Source organism: Cebus imitator, unplaced genomic scaffold (genome assembly GCF_001604975.1).
Source record: "Cebus imitator isolate Cc_AM_T3 unplaced genomic scaffold, Cebus_imitator-1.0 Scaffold61, whole genome shotgun sequence".
NCBI classification, from domain to species: Eukaryota; Metazoa; Chordata; class Mammalia; order Primates; family Cebidae; genus Cebus; species Cebus imitator.
Genome location: NW_016107376.1, coordinates 9,088,721 through 9,100,921, shown reverse-complemented (window position 1 = coordinate 9,100,921; position 12,201 = coordinate 9,088,721). Strand labels below are relative to the sequence as shown.

At 40.3% G+C, this 12,201-nt stretch overlaps 1 protein-coding gene and 1 non-coding gene across 4 annotated transcripts in view; both read left to right on the top strand.

The window, feature by feature from the left end:
- Positions 1 to 8,082: 8,082 nt before the first annotated feature.
- PLD1 (phospholipase D1) overlaps positions 8,083 to 12,201 on the top strand; it is a 171,416-nt gene continuing 167,297 nt past the window's right edge. For 2 of the 3 annotated variants that reach the window (XM_037739037.1, XM_017529879.2), the window contains exon 1: positions 8,083 to 8,277. The gene's annotated coding sequence lies outside the window, so the exon portion shown is untranslated. The remainder of the gene's footprint in view (positions 8,278 to 12,201) is intronic. The other variant, XM_017529881.2, reaches the window with a different exon arrangement.
- LOC119471437 lies at positions 10,806 to 10,911 on the top strand. Its single transcript, XR_005200490.1, has one exon. It is a non-coding gene; the product is annotated as a U6 spliceosomal RNA (small nuclear RNA).

Below are 12,201 nucleotides of genomic sequence, written 5' to 3'. Positions count from 1 at the left end.
TAAGCTTGTTGTAGTTTTACCCCCACCCATGGTGAATGTAGTTTTACACTCTGACCCATGGTGAATGAGGGTTGTGCTCTCTCTGCATCCTTGCCAGCATTTGGGTTTGATGGTCTTTTTAACGTTTACTTGTTCTAGTGGGGATGTAGCAGTACCTCATTGTGCGTTTCTTAAATTTCCTTGATGGATATTAACATTGAGCACTTTTTCATGTGCTTATTGTCACTAGTCTATCTCCCTTTGTTGATGTCCAGTAAATCTTTTGCTCAGTTTTATCAAATTGTAGGCATTCATGATGTATTTGAAAATATTAGTTCTTTGTCAGATATATGATTTGTACATATTTTCTCCCAGGCTGTGACTTTCCTATTTATTTTTTAAATGGTGCCTTTCAATGAACAGAAATTTTAAAAGTTGCCTATTTTTTCCTTTTATGTTGATTGCTTTCTGAGCCATATCTAAAAGCTTTATAATTTTAGTTTTTACATTTATGTCTATGATCCATCTCAGTTTTTGAGTATGGTGTGAGGTCAGGGTTGAGACTTATTTATTTTTGCTATGTAGATATTTAGTTATTTTAGCATCATTTGTTAATAAGTCATTTTTTTTCTCTGTTGGATTTTTCTGCCACCTTCATGAAAATTGAATGAGCATGTAAGTGTGAGTCTATTTCTGAGCTCTCTATTATGTCTCATTGATCTATTTGTTGATCCTGTCCTAGTACCACACTATCCTGATTACTGTAGACTTAGTATGATGTTTGGAAGTCAGGTAGTGTGAAGTCCCCCAACTTTGGTTTTATTTTTTATGATTGCTCTGGATAGTCTAAATACTTTAACTTTCTGTACACATTTTAGAATGAGATTATCAATTTGTACAAAAAAGTTGGATGATATTATAACTGGGATGGTGTTGAATCTATAGATCAGTTTGTGGAGAATAGAAAACTTAAAAATATTGGTATTTCAATTCATGAACATAGTATATCCACTTATTTAGGTCTTTAATTTCTCTCAGCAATCTCTTGTCACATTCTCATTTGAGCCCACTTTTTAGGCTTTTGCATAAAATTCCCCTGAGCCCAGTCTTGAGGACAGCCTCCATGTTTCTACATCCGGTGGTCAGTTCTCAGACCTATGTATCCAAACCCCAGTCCTGAATCTCAGACTTATGTATCCAAGCCTCAAACTTACATATCCAACTTCCTACTGCCCTTCATTTGGGTATCTAAAAGTTCTCTCAAACTTAACCTACCCAAAATGGCACTCTTGATTTGCCCCTAAAACTTACTGTTTCTCCTCAGACCCCACCACCCACAATTTTCCCCAGCTTAATAATTAGACTTTTCCCCTTTACTCATTTGAGTCCTAGGGTCTTCCTTGGCATTTCTCTTTCTTTTACACCCTGCATCACAACCCACATCAGAAAATCTTCTTGGCCCTATCTTCACAGTAGATCCTAGATCTGACTGCTTCTCTTCATCTCCCACCTGGACTACTTCAGTCTTCTCCTCAGTAGTTTGCCTTCTCTCAGTCTATTCTAGCCTTTTCTCATTTTTATTTTTAATTGAGACACAGTCTCTGTCTGTTGCCCAGGCTGGAGTGCAGCGGCACGATCTCGACTCACTGCAACCTCTGCCTCCCAGTTCAATCAATTCTCCTGCCTCAGCCTCCTGAGTAGCTGGGATTACAGGTGCCCACCACCATGCCCGGCTAATTTTTGTATTTTAAGTCAAGAGGGAGGTTTCACCATGTTGCCCAGCCTGGTCTCGAGCTTCTGACCTCAAGTGATCCACCTGCCTCAGCCTCCCAACGTGTTGGGATTACAGGCGTGAGCCACCGTGCCCAGCCCTTCTCAGTCTATTCTTTACCTACCCAGCTTGAGTAGTCGTTTCAAATGGCACAGTGTTTCACTGCCTTAATTAAATCCTTTCAGGGCCTTTTCAATGAAACTGTGCCATGGTTTACACAGCCGTACATGATCAGACTTCCCAGATTCTTCTCTCAGCACACCCTCTACTGTTGCTCTTTCTTTCACAGCACTGACTGCACTGGCCTTTTTGTTGTTCTTCAACACGCCAAGTCTGTAGCCTTTGCAGTTTCTGTTTCTTCTGCCTGGAACCTTTTCCCAGGTGATTACATAGCCTGTCCCCTTAACTTCGTTCAAGTCTCTGCTCAGGTGTCATCTCCCCAGAGAGGCCTTTTCTGACCACCTTATCTAAGGAGTGTGCCACCTCCCCACCACTCACCCCATCTCTCTCCAGTCCCTTACTCTGCTTTGGTTTTCTTAACAGCATTTAGTATTATCTGGCTTTATATAGATTTGTTTTAATTTTTGATAGTCTGTCTTCCCTAATAGAATATAAACTCCCTGAAGATAGAAGCTTTCTGCTTTCATCATTAATGCTGATAGCAATGCCTGTCACATAGTAGGTACTCACTAAGTACATGTTACATGCCTGACCCTGGGAAATTTAAACTTTTTGGTCCCATTTTCGTCACCTGAAAAACGGGGAAAATAATGGTATCTAACTCATATGGCAGATGTGAATGCCAAGTAAGATATTGATTCTAGTAAGATATTATGGCAATAGCTTTGGCTATTGTTTGGCAATTATCATTAAGTAACATAAATGATTTAAATATCTTATAAGCAACAAATACATATATGAATGCAACGTAAGGTAGCATTTTTGTTATGTGCATTTTACAATAGTCGATTTCAGAGGTATAACTCATAATATGTAGTTACTGATAACTAAGTGAGAGGAAGTAGATATAAGTACATGAAAAGTTAAATGCCATCGCTATTTAAATAACCCATCCAGATCAAATAGAAAGCCACAAGGCATAATTTGTTGCCTAATGGATTTGCTGCTGCTGATTGCTGTAGTTGTTGAGTGATTTTTTTTTTAAAGCAGGGTGACCTGAAAATACTTTGTAGGGGACATGGGATTGGGCTGCCCCTTGAAATGCTGGAGAGGATTTGACTCCTTTACTGCTGGGAGCGGGGGGAAGGGCATGGATGCAGTTGGGACAGTGGCACAAACTCAAAAGGAAGGACGAACTGCACAATTTGAAAAATGGAATAAACCAGTTTGTCTGGAAGGCGAGGTCTTGTGAGAAAGCAGATTGAGAGCAACACAAAAAACAGGGTAGGATCTAAAGCAAATGGCTTCAGGTTAAAGGAACTGCCAGGGCAACAGGAAACCCTTCCTTAGGTTGGGTAAGCGAGGAAGGAAATGCTTCTGGGCGATTAGGAAAGAAGGCAAATTATCAAGGGCTTGTTCCTGCCAGGTTTGGTACCCTCTTCCCTTATAGTGGAGGCAGCTGTGAGTGAAACCTCCGCTTTTGTATAGCGGATGGGCGTGCCATGTCCAGAGACAAGCAGGAAGGCCAGCTTTCTGTTCCTGGGATGCAGAAACCAATTTTGAACCCTTTTTTAACCACAAAAATTCTCACTCTAGTTTTTAGGTGACTGATTCGAAGGCAAGTGACAATTTTCACTATGGCTCCTTATTTTAAAAAGGAAGAAAATTATAAGGAAATTTGGAAATGAAAGATCCATCAATCAACATAGTAATTTACTTTTTAACTGCATATTAAGAAATGTTCAGCTTTTTTTTTTTTTTTAGCAGAAGTTACTGTATTGTGTCAGATTAGTTATATAAAAGCCACATTCTCATTGTGTAAAAGGAAGACATGTATTATTATATGAAAAGGGTCCAAAGTCATCTGTGAACTGATCAGGTTATTTAAAAAGAGAGGTTATCTAGTTAACCATGAGATAAAATTTGTTTGAAATTATACAGTGTTATGTAAAATTATAGTAATTTAAAAGGGTACCATCACATGCACCTTCAGTTTTTCGTTATTACAAAGTTACAAAATGATGTCACACTTTGCAGGGTTAGATTTCAGAGCAATTTGTAGTAATTAAGAATAACCTTGTAAAAGTAAAAGAAGCAAAATAAAATATAGACGGGAGCCATGACGGATGTTGCAGAACAGGGAAGGGATGTGAAGACAATAAGCGCTGTTGTCATTACCGCAGCCCTGGCAACACGCGTCACAGATTAAATAATGAATGCCAGTTCGTGGGCACAGAGAAGCGAGAACAGAGAGCCCATTGTTTCAGCTCGTCCATCTAATTTCAAACCAATTGCTTAAATAAAGGCTTCTCTCTTGGTTAGGGCCAATGGCAAATTAAAGAGCTGAAATATTGCAAATCTTGTAATTCACCCTGAACCACCAATCAGAAGAACTAAATAAAAGAGCTTTGAGCAGAGAAACGAATTAAATTCTTAGCCCTGCCCACAAATAGAAGCCTGGAGAGAAGTGCAACTCAGTCATTTGGGTGGGCAGCCGCTGCGCCCTGCTCTTGAGATCTAGCTAGTGTGGCACGAGGGAGGGGCTCTCATCTCACTCTTCTGTGCCCATGCCTACTGCTCCGTGGAGTGGGGCGACAGGTCCGCTGCAGGACCGGGGAAGTGCGGGGGCCCAGGAAGGAGTGTCTTCTTAGATGGCAGCTTCTGCTGATGTTCGAGGCAGGTTTGGATTCCTGCCTTTTCCTACTCTGGATCACTGTGATGAACTAATGAGCTAATACACGTGAAAGCACTTTTTAATTTACACAAATGAAGGGATTACTGTTTTTATAATTTAGGGTGTGGAGTCAGGTGGTGGAAAGAGCGTAAAGTCAGAGGTCCTGGGTTTGCATCCTAGCTTTGAAGGCCAGCTCCATCTCATACGAGGTCCCCCTTTTCCCAGTGCTGTTTTCAAGTGTTTTTCCTGTGCCTTTTGCTTTTCCCTTTCATTTTAATTAATTAATTAATTAATTTTGAGACAGAGCCTCGCTCTGTCATCCAGGCTAGATCTCAGCTCACTGCAACCCCTGCCTCCTGGGTTCAAGCAATTGTCCCACCTTAGCCTTCTGGGGCCTGCTGGGTATCCTCCCTGGATGGCTCAGAGGACCTCAAACTCAGCCTCTGATAGTGAATTCCTTGGCTTGGGCATCTCCCCACTCTGCTCCCACCAGCCTGCCCTTCCTCCTTGTCCCTAGCTCTGTGAATGGCATTAGCAACCACCACGTGGCTCTGGCCCTGAGCTGGCTTGACAAGGGAGCCAGTGAGCTCATGCTGCTGCCGGGGTTACTGCACAAGCCTCCTTGATACAGTTTGCGAAGGCATACACTTGTACGTTTTACAGCACTGTCCTGTGCTTGAGTTTACCTGGAATGTATGATTTCTTCTCACCCAACAAGGCCTCATCCTCCTACTTATCCTTTCGCCATGCATATCTGGTCACTTCTGGTTTAGTATCCCTTGGTGACACCTCTTTGCTCCATGACGTGGCACGAGAAGACTCTGCCTTCCTCACAGCGTTTTCTTCTGCTGGTCCCTGAACCTTACTCAGGTCCCTGCAGGCAGTCCCTGCAATGGCCCCCACCCCACTTACCCCTTTGCTTTGGCAGACTGAGCAAGCGCCCTCTGCCTGGGGGCCCCTTCTCTTCCATATCACCTCCAGGTCTCAGTTCTGTGACCGTTTCTCTGGAAAGCCTTTGTGAGGACTGTGCACAGTGCATGCGTTGTCTATGGTCTCCCCCTCCCTCGCATTTGACCAGGGCCTGGCAGGGTTTAAGTGGTATGCACTCAGGAAGACAGAGTTACGAAAGTGCGTGGCTAGCAGCACCAACCTGGGTTCTAATCCCAGCTCTGTCTTTAACTGTGCAATCTTGCCAGTGTACTTACTACCCTTTAGATGCCTCAGTTTTCTATCATCTGTAAAACTGACATGATAGAGTGGTAAGGTTTAAATGAGTTAACACTTATAAAGCACTTTAGAACCAAGCTTGGCTCATCATAAGAGTTTATATAATAGCTATCCTTATTCATTTTAGTTTTAGTAGGACTCCGTGGGCTCATTTAAAAGTCATATTGTGCTGTACTCTTACTATTGCGGGGGTTTTATTAAAGAATATAGTGTAATTTGGGGCCCACGACTTAACTTTTCATCTTCATTAAGGTTAATATCAGATATTCATTTTAGTAGAATTAATTTATATGTGACAAAAGGAAATAAGTTTTTACTGAAAGATAAGAACAATTCTGGGAATACAGACATACAGAATCATGGAGACACAGTCCCAACAGTAGTTTATCTAGCTGAGTTGGAGATTTATTCACATTTCTTCCATTTCAAAAATTGTACTGGTCTCCCAGAAGTATTTTTTGAAGCTCTTTGTGCAGAAGAGAGATCAGCATTATTTATCAGAGGATTTCCTTGGCCATGCAAATCTTCATGTATGTTTGCAAACCAGAGCCACGTAAAAGAGATGGTTTTGAATATAATTACTTTTGTTTTGCATGAGCATTTTTATATCCTCTAGAAATATTTCACTCTTGTGGAGAAACAATTTAATAACCTTTAATGACATATTGTATGTGACATTAATGCGCTCGCATAGCTGACCCTTCCCTGTTTTTCTTCCAACATCAAAGTAATAACATTTCCCCCAGATTTGCTCAGGTCATCCAGCCTTCTCTTGCTTCTGCCAGCAGGTGGGGTACGAGCTCCTTTGAAAGTCATCAGCACGTGTCTTCAGGCTTGTTTTTTCTTCCAGAGGTGGAGTTTATTGTCTTGCCCTCTCATTCTAAAGTGACCCCATGAGATCCTGTCGAGCCCTGATCAGGGAGTGGGTAGAGGAGGTGGGCAAGGTACGTGTTAGATCTAAAATAGTCTCCAGGATTTTCATGGCTGAATTTGTTAAGCTAATGGCTTATATTTCATAGGTTTTGAGTAACTTGAATTTTACCAGAAATTCATGTAAGTCAATTTGGCAACAGGTGAATCAAATTTTACTTGGCATATTTAGTCCAATCTTATGGCTTAGGAAAAGCAATAATTAAAGTTCAGAAGCCTTGACCCTTATGTTAAGGTAAGTCTTATTATTTAAACAAAACACAAATCATGGCAACAAGCCGTTAGAATTAAAACCATTCTTGGAGTTGAAAACTAGGGGAAAATATATACGGTGAACACATTGTGTAAAAAGCTAAGCATAGATTCTTATATATATATATATTTTTTTGAGACGGAGTCTCAGTCTTGTTGCCCAGGCTGGAGTGTAGTGGCTTGATCTCTGCTCACTGCAACGCTGCCTCCCTGGTTCAAGCAATTCCCCAGCCTCAGCCTCCCGAGTAGCTGGGACTACAGGTGTGCGCCACCATGTGCGACTAATTTTTTGTATTTTTAGTAGAGATGGGGATTCACCGTGTTGGCCAGGATGGTCTTGATTTCCTGACCTCATGATCCACCCGCCACAGCCTCCCAAAGTGCTGGGATTACAGGTGTGAGCTACCATGCCTGACTCCAGATTCTTATTCTTTCTTAAGCAATATGCTAGAACATACTGACTGCTTTAAGATTTAACTGCTTTTAGAGATTGATCAACATTTTACTAGAATGAAAAATAAGTTTAACTTCTTACTTGAAATTATAGTGAGTGGTATTAAGTTCCATTTTAAAAGGCAACTAAAAGATCCGTGTTAAAAGACATGTCGTAGCTTATAAATCTGTTCTAAATGTAGGTGGTGCAACTGAATTATATGAATGTTTTTAAGATTTACAGACACTAAGTCAGAATCAGAAATTAGAAGATTCTTTGACAAATTTTTCTCTTGAATTTAAAATTAATCTTTGGGTTCAATGAGGTTTTTAAGCTTATTCAGTGTTACCTGGAAATAGTAATAGTATCTACATTTGATTATCAGAAATGATAACTTCAAATGTCCCTCTTCTGCAATGTGAAATTACACTGCTGTATGTTCCACAACTCCCACCCAACTTGGACAACATAAAAGTCATCTCATGGCCCTAATGGAGGGCAGACTGTATTCCCTTGTTTAAAATCAATCAGTCACTTTAATTTTCTTGGGCAGCAAGTACAAAAGTGCAGCGTGAAGCTGTAGCTCATTCTGTCTGTGGGTTTAATTTCTCACAGCAGTCCAGTGTCTATTTAACATATGGGGAGTGGTTTCAAGTTCATTACTAAAGCTTATAGGCTAAAGTGCTTTGTGGGCTTGGCTATGACTTAAGTCGCCTTTGGGGAGTCAGCCAAAACTGGACTTGGGAACTGGAAGGCTTTCCCTGTTTATTTGGATTCTCAGGGTAGCCAGTTTTGCCCCCTCTCAGCTATCAGCTGCTTTGGAGATTGGTTTGATAGTAAGGATTCTTTCTTTAAAGTGATATGGAGCGACTACTTTCACAGGGGCACCAGGTTAGTAAATAACGTTTTGCACTTTCGGCTGCATGTGTCAGATTTTCTTTCTGAGCTCATGGTGTGATGGTAGGACAGACGGGGTTGCTGTGTTCTTTTAGAAAATAATGTGAGTTTGTTTATCCTGCGGAGGTATAGGCAGTTATGTTTCTCTTTGTAATATATGCATTGTTTGACCATGTTAAATACAATTGGAAGCCAAGAGGAAATGACATACTAATATATGTGTTAGATTTGCAGTCTAGAGGTCTTGTTAGTAAATATCAGTCCCCTCCTCAACTGTTTTTTTTTTTTTTTTTTTTTTTTTTTTTTTTTTTTTTTTTTTTTTTTTTTTTTTTTTTTTTTTTTTTTTTTTTGAGACAGGGTGTTGCTCTGTCACCAAGGCTGGAGTGCAGTTGAATGATCATCATGGCTCACTGTAGTCTTAACCCCCTGGGCTCAAGCGATCCTCCCACCTCAGCCTCCCGAATAGCTGGGATTACAGGTGCATGCCACCACACCCAGCTGATTTATTATTTATACTTTTTTATAGAGACTGGACTTTGCCATGTTGCCCAGGCTGGTCTCCAACTCCAGGGCTCAAGCAATTCGCCTGCCTCATCCTCCCAAAGGGCTGGAATTACAAGCATGAGCCACATTGTCCGGCCCTGTTTCTTTCTTATCATTACTTTCTTTGTGACCTCGCACTAAATCTTCTAGGGATAAGTGTGATTTTATCCGCAGTGGATGTTATTTTTTTAAACGTTAAGCAGTGGGGTGTTGTGCCCGGGCTGGCGGTGTCCTCCCAAGCCACACTTGTGCACGCTTGTCTGATGCATGGTTTTTCCTCGGGCCTACTCCTTGGAGTGACGGTGAACCAGAATGTCATTTTCATTTTCCCTTTGAAAAGTCTGACACTTTTCTGGAATGCCGCGCAAGATACTGGCACAAGAATTGATTCAGGCAGAGTGTGTACGTGGATTAAGCCTAACTGAATCCCATCTTCTGTTTTGCTGTTTTTGTTTTCAAGTGATTCTTCAGAACATGAGATTACCTTATGATTAAAGAACACCTATAAAATAGAAATGTGACTTGTAAAACATAAATGTATCGTTAACAGTAATTAAGAAATTAAGTCAATATAATTAAGCACAGAGGAAGACATTGTCTTTATTTATCTCATTTTCTTAAAGATCTAAAGAGCAGTTCTGCCTCTGTTAATTTGCCACCAAAGCAATCTGGCATGGCATTGTTCTATAGGAGTAGTTCAATTTGGTGTTTTAAAATTTGCAACACTTTACGAAATATAGTTTCTCTTGCTTTTATGTTAAGTGTTCTTTACTTCAGGGCAATGTAGTAGTGTTTTAAAATATGCTAATATGCTTCTGTTATTGCAATTTTATTCTCCTTTTTTCCCCACTGGGAAATACAGTGTATTAGAAAGGGTCTATCCTTTCATGTTCTTCTCTGCTTAAAAAAAAAAATGAGGGAGAAGGGAGACAGAAATAGATACTTAAGAAAGTTCTTTGAGGCGATATGGTAAACTTTAAGGCTACCTTTTCTGTGAGTGCTAAGTCAAAGTTATATTGTTTTGGCTGCGTGCCATTTATACAAAATTGACTATATTTTATACCCCGAAGACACAACCTTACAGCTGTATTATTGCCCCTGCCTCTGCAGATATCTTCTTTAAGAGGAAGTTTATTATGTCATTTTAGCTTTCCCAGAAGTACAAAGATTACTAAAACTTTGCTTAGTTTTATATATATGCGTATATATGCCACATCTTTGCTATTACTGCACATACATGCTATTGTGCAATTATTAATTATTAAATGGTATTAACTGACATTTTAAGGAAAGATTTGTCCACCTGATTGTAGCTGCCTGATGATTTTAGAGAGAAATAGTAAGACACTTTACTCATTGATTACTTGTTTGTGTTTGTTGGGTGCAGATAAGGTCTTTAAAAGCTTACATAAAACTCATTTGTATCTTGGAGATCTCAGTTTCTGTGTTCCCAAGTGCTTCATAGCTTTTCATCTAAAGATAGTAACAAAGCAAAGACCATTGATTAAAAACAAAAATAATGTGGCAAAGGATTGCCTAACAAAGAAACTCCCTGAAAACCAGATTTTAGGGTTTTTCCAGAGAGTATACACATTAAAATGTTTTCTCCAAATGTGGGAGGAAAAAAAAAAAAGGACTGTTCAGTAGAAGTTCAAAATCTGTAAATTTGAGATGAAGTGTCTAAGCAAACTTCGATTATTCCTGGTTCTAGGTTTGGAACACACATTGCATTTTTGTTCTCATCCTGCTGGACTGGCTTAATTTTGTTACATCTGGGTCTTTTGGCTAGTAAGACATGGGCATTTATCTCATAACATCCATCTAATCTTCAGCTCAGTTTGTGCTAATTAATTTTTATCCAGCATGCTTTCTTGTTGATATTCAAAGTGATTTAGATGTCTCACGCATCTCCTATGGTTTATGAACTTAGCTATGACCCAGCAGCATGTGATACCTCTTATCTTATAAAATGAATCTGAGTGCTCTCTTCGGCAGCATGTATACTCAAATTGGAATGATACAGAGAAGATTAGGATGCCCCTGCACAAGGATGACATGCAAATTCGTGAAGCGTTCCACATTTTTAAAGAATTATAAATCGATATAAAGACACATGCACACGTATGTTCGTTGTGGCACTATTTACAATAGCAAAGACTTGGAACCAACCCAAATGCCCATCCAAGATAGACTGGATAAAGAAAATATGGCACATATACACCATGGACTACTATACAGGCATAAAAAGGATGAGTTCATGTCCTTTGTAGGGATGGGGATGAATCTGGAAACCATCATTCTCAGCAAACTGACACAAGAGCAGAAAACTAAACACCGCATGTTCTCACTCATGGGTGTTGAACAGTGAGAACATGTGGACACAGGGAGGGGAACATCACACGCTGGGGTCTGTTGGGGGTTAGGGGGCTAGGGGAAGAAGAGCAGGGGGTGGGGAGACTGGGAAGGGATAACATTAGGAGAAATACCTAATGTAGGTGATGGGGGAATGGAGGCAGCAAACCACCATGGCACGTGTATACCTATGTAACAGTCCTGCAAGATCTACACACGTACCCCAGAACTTAAAGTAAAATTAAAAAAAAAGTTAATCTGAGTTTCAAACTTGGAGGTAAATCCTTAGGCAAACTTTTAAAACTTGAATTGGCTACACCCCAGATGTTTAGGAAGTTGCATGGCAGTAGAAGACCAGAACCCTGAGGAAGGAATTGAAGAACTAGGAGTAGCGTTGGTATTAGAGATGAATATTCTGACTGCGAACCTCAATAGATTTTCACAAATGGACCAGTTCCCTTCACACCCCAGATGACTCCTTGTTCCAGAGTGATCACACATAGTCTTAATCTTTGCAGCACGTGGTTTGGGAAGTGTAGGCTTTTGATGTGCAGTTTATGCCTTGTCAGCTTCACATAATGACTAAAATGAACAGTGCCACACCTGCCTTTCCATGCCTTACCTTCCGGTTCTTGCCCTCCTCAAGAACCAGGTGCTTGTGTGCACATAGGTCTTATGGTTATGTATCAGAAAATGTGGGAGGTGGTGATGCCACTCACCCTGGAAATTCACTATTTTAGTAATGTCAGTAAGTGCTTACCTTCCCAGAGGGATTGCAAAAGCTGAGGACAGAGTATACTCCTGGAGCTGATGTGACCACAGAGCTCCCGAGTTACCTGTTTCTTTCTGAAGGACCCAATTTAATCTTGACCTGGCATTTTGGGGTAGAGAGGTGGTGATGGTAGTAATAGTCATGGCAGAAGTGGCAGAATAGTGGTAATAATAATAATAATAATAATGAACACTCAACAGACTTTTCCTCAGTGCAATCACTGTTCTAAGCCTTTTTTTTTTTTTTTTTTT